Raw genomic sequence first — 13,670 nt, 5'->3', positions numbered from 1 at the left:
ATATCCAATTCAAGAAATAAGAAATTATTCAGGAATCTTTTTTCTCATTATGGTCTTGATGTGAAATTCATTTCGTGGTTGCTGAGCATCTTGAAAATACAGTGGATGGTTGCAACTACATATTCCTCTCTAGTGAGTTTACTACAACTGTTCAAATAACAAATGATAAAATGTCTTAGATTGGTTTTTTTGTTTTTCTTTTTACTGGTCTTAAAGTTGAATTTACTCAGTGTTTTCATCAGGAATTATTTTTAGAATATAAAAATCATATTCTAAATTCTGTAAAATGTGGCTAATTTAGAAATATAAATATAATTTATAAAAATGCGTAAATATGGTTTTAGTGTATAATAAGAACACATAACACACAATTTTTATAATACTTTCCTGCTCTATTTAATCTTTTCAGCCCTCACTAATTACTCTAACATACCTTCAGGTAGGTAGAAATAAATTAACTGTAATTTAAGCTATAATTAATTTTTGGCCAGGGCCCAGTAGAAAATAGTATTTGAACAGGAAATAGAATTGTGACTTTCAGATTTCCATTTTAAGCCCCTTTAGGTTAGAAGGCAACATAATTAATTATTAGAATAACATTCATTAATCAAATCCATTCCAAAGAAAGTCTGATTTTTTCTGACTTAGGTAGCCTTTCTTCCAAAGTTTGAAAAGGTTTTTAAAGGTTACTTTATATGGAAAACCATTTTTATCAGATGGCAACAATTTTACTCACACTTTCTATAGCTCTCCATATCCAAGTTGTGATTCTTCTTAAAGTAAAGTTTAAAAGGTACGCAGTACGAATGCTTTGGGACATATTCCCATTTTTATTGATATAAGTACATCTCCAGAATAATTTATTTTGGGTCCGTCTAATATTACTTTGGGTCTAGAGATCAGGGACAAGATGATTGAGATTTTCCTAGTCTGAAAATGTAGATTCTGAAATACTTCGCACTAATTTTCGAATAATTAGAACAATGGAGTCCATAGTCTTGGATAAACACATACATTTTTCCAACTCGTGGTAAGCTAATTGCTCTTCATATAGAAAGTGTAATAATAATAACTGTGGTCTGATAATTCAGTTCCTTATATTCCTGCAGGAAAGGGGATGCTGGCTGGCTGGTTATACGCTGGCATACTTGGTGTCTGCACATCCTCCCAGGAGGGTCTCTAGTGGTGGGTTACAGAGATCCCATCTCAAACAGTGAAGGTGTGGCTTTCCAATTTATGGAGGTCCCCAGACTGTGAGAGAAATAATGATACAGAGCAAGAGCGCCGCACACAAGAATGGTGCTGGAAGGCCGAATTAAAAGGAAACAAAAACCCAACTATTTTCTGGGTTGAATGTGGAGGCCAGGAGGTGAGTTTGAAAATGGAGTGTATATGGAAAGGTTGCAGGATATTTGTGTATTCAAAAGTCACAGGAAAAGGAATCAGGGATTTCTTGTTGGCAGCAAACTCAGTAAAGCAATGATAAAATTAAGGGGTCCAGTTGTTTGCTTGTTGTTGTTGTTGTTGTTAATGTGATCTCAATCGGAGAAGAGGTCCTAAAGGAGGTGACGGGAAAACACATAAAGTGGGTGTCTCTGCTTTGGTTTCATGACATTAGATTTGATAACTAAGACAATGCTCATGTGGATGCTGCACCCGTGATCATGTACTAGATAAGGTTGTGTATCTTACTCTCGAGGTAGAACTTTGTGTTGTAAGCAAGTGACGTAGAAACTCTCTCAAATATCATTATTTGCTGTATTTCTTCTTGCTTTTTGTTCTATTTTATAAGGTCAGTGGTCTTACTTTTAGCCATAAAGCAGTTTTCTGAGATTCTCAAGATCTTATATTTATAGCATTCCAACGTCCTCATTGTCCCTGTATTATCACACTGTTTGATTATTCTGTCTTCCTCCACTTTCTATCAGCCTGATGACTGTATTCTGATTCTTTAAAGCACTATGTAAATCTAAGTAGTAAATGCAATGTCTAGTCTTACTGGATACCATGTACATTAGGTTGAATAACCCTACGAATTTTGTTACAATCGTGTCATGCCTAATGATGACCTACTCAGCCCCTGCAAACATCATTCAATTACTCATTTCAGCATTGATTTTTCTTATGCTTTTCTTCATGTCATTTAAAGGGCTCTTACATCTCTCCTTTTACTGAGGTGGAATGGTATATGATGGCAGAGATGCTTTGCTTACCAGATTCATAATGTTACACTCTGCTTCAAATCCTTTTGGAAACAAATTGGGGTATCAATACATAAATAATGCCACACTTATTTCTAATTGAAATCACTGCTTTCATAGAAATGGAATATTAAAACAATTTTCACTGAAAAAATATTTTAAATGCCTTTGTACAATAAAGAAAAGATTACCAATTCTCTGTATCAAGAATACAATTTATCCCAAACAACTTTTCAATAGAAGTAAAATTATTAATGGGAGAATAATAACTACAAAATTTCAGCATCTAACCTTAAAAGTGGAAATAATGCATCAGTTTTTTAAGAATACATTATATTGGTGCGCTTGGGTGGCTCAGTTGGTTAAGCCTCCAACTCTTGATTTTGGCTCAGGTCATGATCTCAGGGTCTCGAGATGGAGCCCTGCATCGGGGTACCCGCTCAGCCGGGAATCAGCTTGAGATTCTCTTCCTCTGCCCCTCCTCCCATTCATGCTCCCTCTCTTTAAAATAAGTAAATAAGCCTAAAAAAAGAATACATTATATTCACATGAGAGTTTATTGAAAAGAATTTTTTGCAATTAAGATCAAATTAATTGATTCATAACAACTACATTTTTTAAAGCTAAGTGTTATCACCTTCTCTTCTAAGATCTGTTTTTGCTTTCACTCAAATGGAGGCAAATCTAGTTTTGTTTTATTTTCCCCAGAGCATTACTAATTTTTTCCTACCTCTCTTTAGCACATTTCCATTTTAGGTGAGATATGCAGCTTAATATTTTCTGCTCAGAATTATAAAAACTTCCAGAAATGGCATTTAAAAAATTACACCGTCCCATTTAACTTCACCTCCACCAATTGTAAGAAATTACACAAAAATCTATCGTTGTTACCATGGAAGAGGGTGAAACATTTCACTCACTGGATTTGGTTTCATAAATACTAAAAATACTTTTAAAAACACTGTTAGAACATTTATTCTATCTCGCTTGTAATATATTTTTTTCCTTTTTAAAACTAGGCTTTATAGAGTCTCATTTTTAATGTCTCAGTCGAAGGAGCTTTCATAAGCCCTTAAAAGATATTCTGATTTGAATTACTCTTGCTCAGAAACATTCCTAATGTTTAACTTATAGTCTCCTTTATTCAATTGTCGCTCTTCAGACCATCTTAGAAAAGTAATTTTTCTCATAATTTCCCCCTTAAATCACTGTAGGTAATCTCAATATTTCATCTTTCTTAAGCACATAGGGCTATTTAAATTTGCAGAAAATCTGAAGGTGACTAAGATTTCCTTTAATTTTTTCATTTTTGATGAAATGATGCAGATGTTCTCATTTAAGTATTATATCTTAATCTCATACAAAAGGTAAAAAAATCCCATGGGACCTTTAGAATTTGTAAATTTTTCTGTCCATTTCATATTTCCATTTGGTCCATGTGTCTAAACCACATCTTAAAATTATGCGCAGAATGGAGCTGTTGGTTTTCTTCTCTTTGATCCCCAGATAGAAACCTGGGACATCTCCCTTTAACCTTTCCTTATCCTCAGCTACCTTACACATTTAATCCAAGATAAAACCTAGTGTTTGCAGCTCCAAAATGTAATCTAAATCCGTCCAAATTTTTAATCTCTGTTGACGGCACCCTTGTATGGGCCACCATTATGTCTTGCTTGGGTTTTCACAATAGTTTCCTATCTGGTCTCCGCTTCCATTCTCACACCCTTTCTAGTTTATTTCCAACGAAGCAGCCAAAGTGATCTTGTAACTCATGAATCAAGTCATGCCACTACCCACATTAAATCTTTCCAAGACTTTCCCACTGAACCAAGAATAGCATCCAAATTGCTTGATTTAACAACTCATGCCTATCCTTCCAACCTTGTCTAACGTCACAAACACATTCTCCTCAGTGTCCCCACCACTCCATCAGTAGCTCTCAGTGCCATGCTTCTGCCATAGTGGCTTCCTTTGTTCCATGACCAAACTGAATGCTTTCTACACCAGGGTCTTCTTACTTTATGTTTCTTATGCCTAGAATTTTCTTCCCCATATTCTTCACACGGCTGACCTTTTGACTCCTCTTTGGATCTCAACTTAAATGGCACTTATTCAAGGAGTCCTTCTCTATCCACCATAACAAAAGTTGACCTGTCTCTCTTATTTTCATATCACCTTAATTTCATTATAAGACCTCTCAAATCTGTAATTATCTTGTGTAATATAATTATTTCTTATTTATTTTTCACACTCCAGGAGAACATAAGCTCCAGTATCATAATCAGTTATTTTTCCCAGGAAATGTGGTTCTTTTTAGTGGGAAATGGTATTTAGAAACCAAGATCTGGGTGCTATGTGTGCACCTTGTTATTGGGGTATGGTTATTGCCATTCCTTCTCAATGGACACAACTGTGTAACTCCATTTATATTTCATATATTATACATCTCTATGGTTATTAAAAACCATGGCCTGTACTCTTCAAAAACGTCAAAGTCATACATGACAAATACAGACTGAGGAAATATTCCAGATTAAAAGAGATTAAAAAGGTATCATATCTAGAGGTAATGTGACATCCTGGAATGGTTCCTGGATTTGTAAGAACTTATAATCTTTATATATAGTATTTTATTGGAAGAATTGACACACTTTGAATATAGACTCTGGATTAGATTAGATCATAATACTGTATAAATGTCAAATGTCTCGATTTTGTGCTTTGGTTATGCATGAGAGTATCTTTGTTCTCAGGAAATATACAATGAAGCATTAGAGATGAAACGTCACCATGTCTGCCACTCACTTTCACAAAGAAATACACTGCTATCTCTCGCTTCCGTTTCTCTCTCTCATTCATGTATTGAATGAGAATTGGATGAGAGAAATCTCTCTCTCTCATCCAGCTATTGAGAGAAATCGAGAAAGAAAATAACTAGCAAATGGGAGAAGTTGTAAATAATTAAACTGGAATAAAGTGTGTGTGAGTTCTTTGTTTTACAGTTTTTAGTAGGTTTATGAACATTTATAAAAAACCTTAAAATATGCAATTTGGTTGCATATATTTTCTATTGATACTGCTTTTTATGAATGAGGACTGAAACAGCCTCTTTTTCCTTTTCCAAGTAAAAAGCAAATTAAAGAGCTTGAACTGAGTAGCAGCATGTACAACATGCAAAACCAGAATTCTTTACAAAGGGCAAATGAAAACAAGATTCATTAATATCACTTTGTTCTTAATTAAAGAGATTTTATAACTGTTTTACTTAACCAGTATGAGTCCAACAGGTGCAAAACCACAGAGGGGGAATATTATTGCTTAGTTTTTTTTCCTTCACAAAGAGAAAATCTTCTAAACAGCTTAAACTTGCCTAAAGCAATTTCAAGATGACCTAACTCTCCCCAAGTGACTTCTCAAATTCTTAAACCATTATCTTTCTGTTCAAACCCCTTTTCTAACTTTTCCCAATTACACCAGCCATATAATTGCTAAGCTAAGATTCCTATAGACTATCTCTATCAAAGGATCAGGATAGGGAATGATAAACCTCTTAACAAAAACTTAATTCTGATTCTTTTCCCAGATTAAGGTATCTTAGCAACCTGTGAAGCATTTTATCTGTTGATTCTATCATTTGGAGGACTTTGTTGAACCCTTGAATTGACCTTATACCTGTGTGTTTCCTCTCTTGTTGGTTTTGTTGGTCCAGGTTATATAAAATGAGGTTGGCAAACAAAAAGCAATGTGACCACACATGTGTAAATGTATTTAGCCTTTAACACCACTATTGGTGTTATTTATAAACTTATGAGCCATGTCTCCTGGGAATAGCAGGTCTAGCTCTGCTCCATGGGTGGCAGTGATGAGGAATAGGAGCTTGGTTTTAGCTAATACAAGGATTTGAGATGAAAGAAGGGTCAAAGCTAAATACAGCCACAGTTGCTCTAGCTGGGGAAGCCTGAGCAGTGAAGCATGTGTTGTGGTCGAAACTTCAAGAGAATGTTCCTGGTTCCAGTACCACAAAGCGGGTGACAAATGATAAGAGAGCATCCAACTTGTCTAAACAAATTCAAATATTCTGGCTTTGAATCTTGGGAATACCAGCTGATGAGATCAAAGAACTACTGTCAACGGCATTGGGAAATTGTGTGGGATACAAGCAAGCACATTCGCCATTGGCGACACTTTCTTCCTCTTGCCTTCACCCCACTGGCTACTCCACCTCATCTTGGTCACGAATCCTCCTCCTCCTCCTCCTCCTGGCTGTGTGGGAGTGTTGCATATCTGGTCTTTCATCCTCTTTTTTTCTCTGTCTCCTCTCATTCACTAAGTGACCAAATCCATTCTCATGGCCTTAAATATCATCCATTCTCTGGACATTCTTTTTTTTTCCCCCTATAGCCCGGGCCTCTCCAGACTTAGATTCTAGACTCCTACAGAGGCCTACTCCAGATAGGTATATGTAATAGATATCCAAAACTCTACATATCCAAAACAAACTCCTAAAATCTGTGATTCCTCCTACAGATTCTCAGCATTAGTAACGAGCAATTCTATTCTTCCTGTTACTCAGGACAAAATAATTCTTGACAATCTTCTTCCTCCAACACCTGACATGCAATACCAGTAGCAAATCTGGAGGCACTGCTTTCAAAATGTCAAAACACAGAGCATTTGTATCACCTTTATCATTTTCACTGTAGTCTGAATAGCATGATGTCTTCTCTGGATTATTGCAATAGATTGTGATTTTGCAATCTACCTTATTCTGCCCTTGCATGTACAGCTCACAGCAGCCAGAGGGGTCCTTTTAAAGAATACATCAGATCATGTCACTCCTCTGGTCAAGTCTCTCTGATGGTTAATCCAGACTTCTTCCCACAGCTTAGAAGCCCCTGCCTACTGTGGGCCCCACTCCCTGATCTATTTACTACCATGACCACAATTTTGTCATTTGCTCCAACCTAGTCTTACTGACCTTTTTGCCGTTCTTTAAGCAAACCAAACATATTTCCCCTTTAGTATCTTTGAACTTGCTGACTCTACTGGCAGGGATGCAGTTTCCCCAGGTATGATCAGCTTCTGCACCCATGGCAGTTTATCAGAGTTTTCCCGACCATTCTTCTTTCTTTTTTTTTTTTTTAAGATTTATTTATTTATTTTTGAGAGACAGAGAGAGAGAGCAGAAAGAGGGACAGAGGGAGAGGGAGAGAGAGATCCTCAAGCAGACTCCACGCTGAGAATGGAGCCCGACACGGGGTTCCATCCCAGGACCTTGAGATCATGACCTGAGCTGAAACCAAGATCAGACGCTTAACTGACTGAGCCACCCAGGTGCTCCTTCCCAACCATTCTTGACTAAAGCGGCATGACAACCATCTCTCATGTCACTGCATATTCCATTTCCCTATTTTATTTTTTTTCAGTATGTATTGTTACTTGTCATATTATTTATTTGTTTTTGTCTTTCATTTTTTAAAATTTCATATAAAGGAAACTTTATTTTTTGAATTTAGATTTAATGAATTAACATGTAGTGTATTATTAGTTTCAGAGGTTATTTAGTGGTTCATCAGTTGCATATAACACCCAGTACTCATTACATCATGTGCCCTCCTTAATGTCCATCACCCAGTTACCCCAAATCCCCCCACCCGCCTCCCCTCCAGCAACCCTCAGTTTGTTTCCTAGAGTTAAGAGTCCCTTATGGTATGTCTGTTTCTTGTCTTTCAATTCCACCAAAATATCCATGAAAGCACAGACTGTTTGCTGCTTTCCTCTATACCCAGGACAGTGTCAGGCATAAGTAGATGATTAATAACCAATATGTGGTAAATGAGTTAATTGCATTTTTTTCTATGTAGAAGAAGTAGATATAATAAACTACAAACGCTTTCATGTTTTAGATAACATTCTAGAATGGGTAACTGAAATGAAGATTTGTAATTATTGAAGAAGGAATGTGAAATCTTATTTGTGTGGCCTCCTTTAAGCTCTGTAAAATAGGGGTGATAATATCTTTCCAGTCTACTACAAAAACTTGATAAGATATGAGCATTGAATGAGATGCTATGTAGGAAGCATTTGGATTCTACCCAATATTACAACATCCAGTCTTTATATGACCATCTTGTGCATGAGAACTCCTTTGTGCTTCACCGAATTTAAGAGTTTTATTTTTCCTACTTTTTTTTCTGATCAGTAAACGATTGGTTAACACAAGCCTGAAAGATTTCTTACTAGAAAACATCACTATTTGTTTTGTCCTATTAGCATTGTTTTCAATAACCTAGATGGAAATTTTGAAAGCATGTTAAATTTCATAGATGCTGAAATCCTGAGAAGAATAGCTAATTCAACGAATTATGAAATTAATGTAGAAAAATGTTGATGAGCTTGACCTTGGGTCAAAGTAACATGCTGCACCAAAGGGAAGGGAGCTGCACTTTGACATCATGCTAGTTATTTCACACGTAGAGTGCATTTAAGGCTCATGATAAAACGAAACAACTAGACATTATCATACTCCTATCCAAACATTGAAACCAAGTCTCAGAGAGATTAAGTAGCTTCTTTAAGGTCACAGAGCTAATACAATATAGACTGAATGCAAATGGGTAGCTCTCTAAGTTTGAAGTTCATGCTCTTTCCTTTATGATGCAAAGATTCTTTTGTACAGTGTAAAAAAAATAGTCAGATTCATAATGAGGGCTAAATGGAAACAGAAAAAAAATTGACATTACCCTTAAGCCATTAGATATGGTTGTCAAAGAATGACTAAACTAAAGCTTAGATTGTGTTCCGAGATTGGTGGATCTATTGAGATGGTGGTGAGAACCCAGATCTATACTGTGCTGGTCAGATTATTCTTGCAATTTTGTTTGGATTTGGATATCATATTTTACGGACCATGGAAAAGCTGAAAATTATTCCAGAATGAGTATTTGGAATGACTAAAGTCCTCATAAAATATCATGTTTTAAAAGATTTTATTTATTTGACAGAGAGAGACAGCAAGAGAGGAAACACAAGCAGGGGGAGTGGGAGAGGGAGAAGCAGGCCTCCCGCTGAGCAGGGAGCCCGATGCACGGCTCGATCCCAGGACTCTGGGATCATGACCCGAGCTGAAGACAGTCACTTAACTGACTGAGCCACCAAAATATCCTGAGAAATGGTTGGTGGAATTAGGGATGTGTTAACTGGGGTGGGAGGGGGGAAACAGTCAGAAGTTACTGGCAGTCACATAGACTAGAAATTTCAGTTATTCAATACAGCTCCAAACAATAAAACTATGACTATGAGAAGGTAAGTTTCTCAGGTGATTATTTCTCAGGTGTTATTGCAAGAGTTCTTGAGTTCTTGAATTCTTTTTAACTGGAGAGTTCAAAGAAAACAAACAAACATGATCATGGTAGGGAAGTTTCAAGAGGCATCCAAGGATCAGAGAGGAGCTTGAACTAGATAACCTTTGGGTCTGTTCTTACACTTGGATTTCACAAATATTAGTGAATTGAGTGATACTTAATAAAGCTTAAAAGGGAGGGGGTGCCTAGGTGGCTCAGTCAGTTAAGCATCTGCTTTCAGCTCAGGTCATGATCCCAGGGTTCCAGGATCAAGCCACAAATTGGGCTCCCTGCTTTGCAGGGAATCTGCTTCTCCCTTTCCCTCTGCTCCTTCCCCAGCTCATGCTCCCGCATTCTCTCTCTCTCTCTCTCAAATAAATAAAATCTTTTTAAAAAAATAATAAAGTTTAAAGGAGGGTAGGTGGAGAGGAGGCGTGGTTTGTATGGTAGCAAAGTAACTAAACTGGGCATGAGCTTTGTCTGATTTTTAAAATGTCCTCAAGCCACCAGCCACAGGGGAATATCACTGGCCTTTTACTCCACATTGGCTTTATCCTCTTAAAACTCATAATGACGCTTCTCCTTTCTCTTTCCTCCTCAATCCCATCTCTCTTCATTTCCTACCTCAGAACTGCCTCAGGAATTTCAGTTTCTTCCCACTCTTGAAGGGCAGCTTCCCCAGCCCTCAAGCTCTAGAACTCACCTCAGACTCATCATCACAAACTGCAACTTACTAAGGTCCTCATTAGAGTTGAAGGACCTGCTCATCATAGAAGTCACCTTCCCTAGAAAGAGTAGTAGTATTAGAACAATTTATTAGCATTTCAAATTTATTATTTTAGTCATCAAACAGTAGAACTGATTTTTAAAAATACTAAACATCTGAGGAAAGTTTTTGGTCAAATCCCCTATTCCAAGATTAAATAAAAAGAGGCAGCGTAGCATAGTGATCTGGAGGCAAACAGATTTTGTTTCTGACCTTGTTTCAACTTGACTGGCTGTGCCAATTTGGGCAGGTTACTTAACTTCTCTGATTTTTTTATTCTTTCATCTCAAAATGCGACTAATAGAATGTGTTGGTGCCACCTGGGTTAAGTCAAATAATGTGTGTGTAGATCACTTCACACACTCCTTTTCATCTGGTCAGTGTTCTATAAGTGTTAACACCATTACAAATAAAGTTTCCTCACTCAAAGATCTTTTTAAATTTTCTAAACTCAAAATAAATTTTTCAATGACCACTGAAAATTTAGCTTGACACACTTTGAAGAATCTACTAAGGATATTTACCACTAATATTTTTTCTTCTGCCTATCATTTGCCAAACTGTCACTAGGATTTCTTGAAAATACACTTCAATGGTTTCTGTATTGAAAGCAATTTATTTGACTGGCAGAATGATAGAGGAACTATTAGTTAAATACATTTTACCAATTTTACGACTTTCCCTGGTAGCATGATATCAAGATTAGATACTGTGATCCTAAATAATCAAGCTGACCTTTGGCAAAATTGTAAATTAGAAATAGTTTAATTTAGTACCAACTTTCTTTTCACTAAATCCCAGCCTTAGACAAACCTTTAGTCCTGGGCTGTTGGGTAGGATGGCCACTCTCACATGTAACTATAAACATTTAAATGAAAATTCATTAAAATTAAATAAAATTTGAAATTTGAAATTCAGTTACCCAGCTGGACTGGCCACATTTCACATGCTCAAAAGCCATGTGACAAGTGGCTACTGTATTGGAGCATGTGCATATAAAACATTTTCCATTATTGCAGGAAGTTCTATTGGACAATGCCATGCAAAACTCAAATAACTTGTATCCTTTCTTGGTCTGGCACCTTCAAAACTGCTTCCTCTTAGGTGTCATCACTCTAATGCCTTCTCTCTCTGAGATTTTCCTGCCCTTTGTCTTATATTATCCACCAGTAGAAAGGGGCTAACAGGGAGAGAGCACTGGGTTGATTTCCAAGTAAATGAATGGGTAACTATTCGTCTTCTACAGCAGTATTTTTCAAAAAGTGGTTCTAGAATGATTGCCATCTTAATCAATTGAAATAGTTATTTAAATGCGAGATTCTTGGGCCCCATATTAAACCCTCTCAATCTGCCTTTTGAATCAGCTTTCTCAGTCATTATTATGGAATGCTGAAGTTTGAGGGCTGTTGCTGAGAGGAGCAGCCCCCATGGGTCTCTAGGAACCAAGAGCCTTATAGTTGGATGTTAATTTGCATAGGAATGGAATGCAATGCCAAGTTTAGGTAGCAGAGGAGATATTTGTGGAAGGATTATTTTTGTTGATCTTCAAATTATACAATAGAAGATCACTCTATTCTTCTCGTGGCTCATTGCAGACCTACTTGCTAGCATAATTCAATTGGTAAAACCCACTTACCTACAAGAGAATTAGAAAAAAAAACTTACTCCTGACATGAGGTGTTTTCTTTTCTTTTCTTTTCTTTTAAAGTTTATTTATATATTTGACAGAATGAGAGAGAGCGAGATCACAAGCAGGGGGACTGGGAGAGGGAGAAGCAGGCTCCCCAGGGAGCAGGGAGCCCTATGCGGTTCGATCCCAGGACCCTGAGATCATGACCTGAGCTGAAGGCAGATGCTTAAACGACTGAGCCCCCTGGGCATCCTGTATTTTCTTTATTAATGTTTTAGAATCATGTTTACTTTTTAATGCTTTCATTTAATTTTATTATCATTGTTATTATTTATTTGTGTATTTATGTTATTGAAGAAAAATATTGAATGCATCATGAATTTGCCTGTCATCTTTGTGCAGGGCCCATGCTAATCGTCTCTATATCATTCCAATTTTGCTAAATGTCCTGCCAAAGTGATCACTATTATTATTTACTGAAGTACAATTGAGAAAATTGTAAGATTTTAGAGCATACAATGTGATGATTTGATATATGTGTACATTATGAAAGGGGAAATCATGTTAACATTTGTAAGTTGGTTTTATGTCATTTATAATTTGATGTTATTTAAATTTCCTTTGAGAAACAAAGAATTTTTGAAAGAATTTTTAAGGAAAAATTAATGAAAGAGGAAAAAAACAGGGAAAAACTAACAAAAAATAGACTTTTTAAATAAATTTGAAAACTGCTTGACCGATGAGACAAAAAAGAAAAACAGTCAAAACCAGAAGCAAAACCAAACAGTGGAAAGTTTTCTGGCAAGTCTCATCAAGGAAAAAAGAAAGAAAGTAGTTAAACAATACTAAGAATAAAGAAGGGAGAATATAAACATGGATATAGACAATATTTAGGTAACTACAAATAAGGCAGTCTGGTAGAAAAAACTTAAGTGAAGTTTTGTTTTACTAGTTATCTAAACTTATCATAAAGCATATAATAATTAAAGTGGAGCAATTTGCCACTAATAGACTAGAACAATAGAATAGAGAACTTAGAAGCAAGCATTCAAAGATGAGGAAGTTTCCTGTAGGACAAAGGTGGCATTGCTAAGCACCAGGGGAAAAAGTGTGGAAACAAGTGACTATCCACTTATATCTGTAATAGATCCTGAACTTGAACCATAATACAACTCCAGATGCATTAAAATTTTAAATGTGAAAAATCAAACCAGTAGGATAAAATAAACTAGAAGCAGTAAAAGAACTACTTTATCTTCCTTTCATCAAATCTGTCAATTTCTTTTTTTAACCTCTGAACTGTCTATTCTGGCAAAATAGATGAATATGAAACAGAATATAGAGTCATGGAAAGATCTCTGTAATTATTGTTTGCAAAGCCAATTTATAGAGAAAAGGCATGTGTATATATATATATATATATATATATATATATATATATATATATATTTATAGAAAAAAGGACCATGGTATGGTCCCAGTTTTGTTATCAAAAACAAGCATAATGAAATGAAGCCCATCCCTCTATTCTACATCAGTATTTGAAGACTATCCCAGCTGACATCTCAGATATATAAGAAGTATCCAGTTATTTATTATCGTTGTATGTAATTAAGTGAGTTCTAGACCCCATCCTCCCTGTCTTATGGACAATTCAGTTGCAGCTGCGTTGGGTCCTGTTCTCCTTTCACTAGTTACTGTCCCACATGTGGGAGGAAGGGCTAATCTCC

At 36.2% G+C, this 13,670-nt stretch overlaps 1 non-coding gene across 1 annotated transcript; it reads right to left on the bottom strand.

The window, feature by feature from the left end:
• Positions 1-12,297: 12,297 nt before the first annotated feature.
• LOC113917257 lies at positions 12,298-12,402 on the bottom strand. Its single transcript, XR_003518180.1, has one exon. It is a non-coding gene; the product is annotated as a U6 spliceosomal RNA (small nuclear RNA).
• Between the last annotated feature and the right edge of the window lie 1,268 nt (positions 12,403-13,670).

This window comes from Zalophus californianus, chromosome 4 (genome assembly GCF_009762305.2).
Source record: "Zalophus californianus isolate mZalCal1 chromosome 4, mZalCal1.pri.v2, whole genome shotgun sequence".
Taxonomy (NCBI): domain Eukaryota; kingdom Metazoa; phylum Chordata; class Mammalia; order Carnivora; family Otariidae; genus Zalophus; species Zalophus californianus.
The sequence above is the reverse complement of the archived record's forward strand: the minus strand, read 5'-3'. Positions and strand labels throughout refer to the sequence as shown.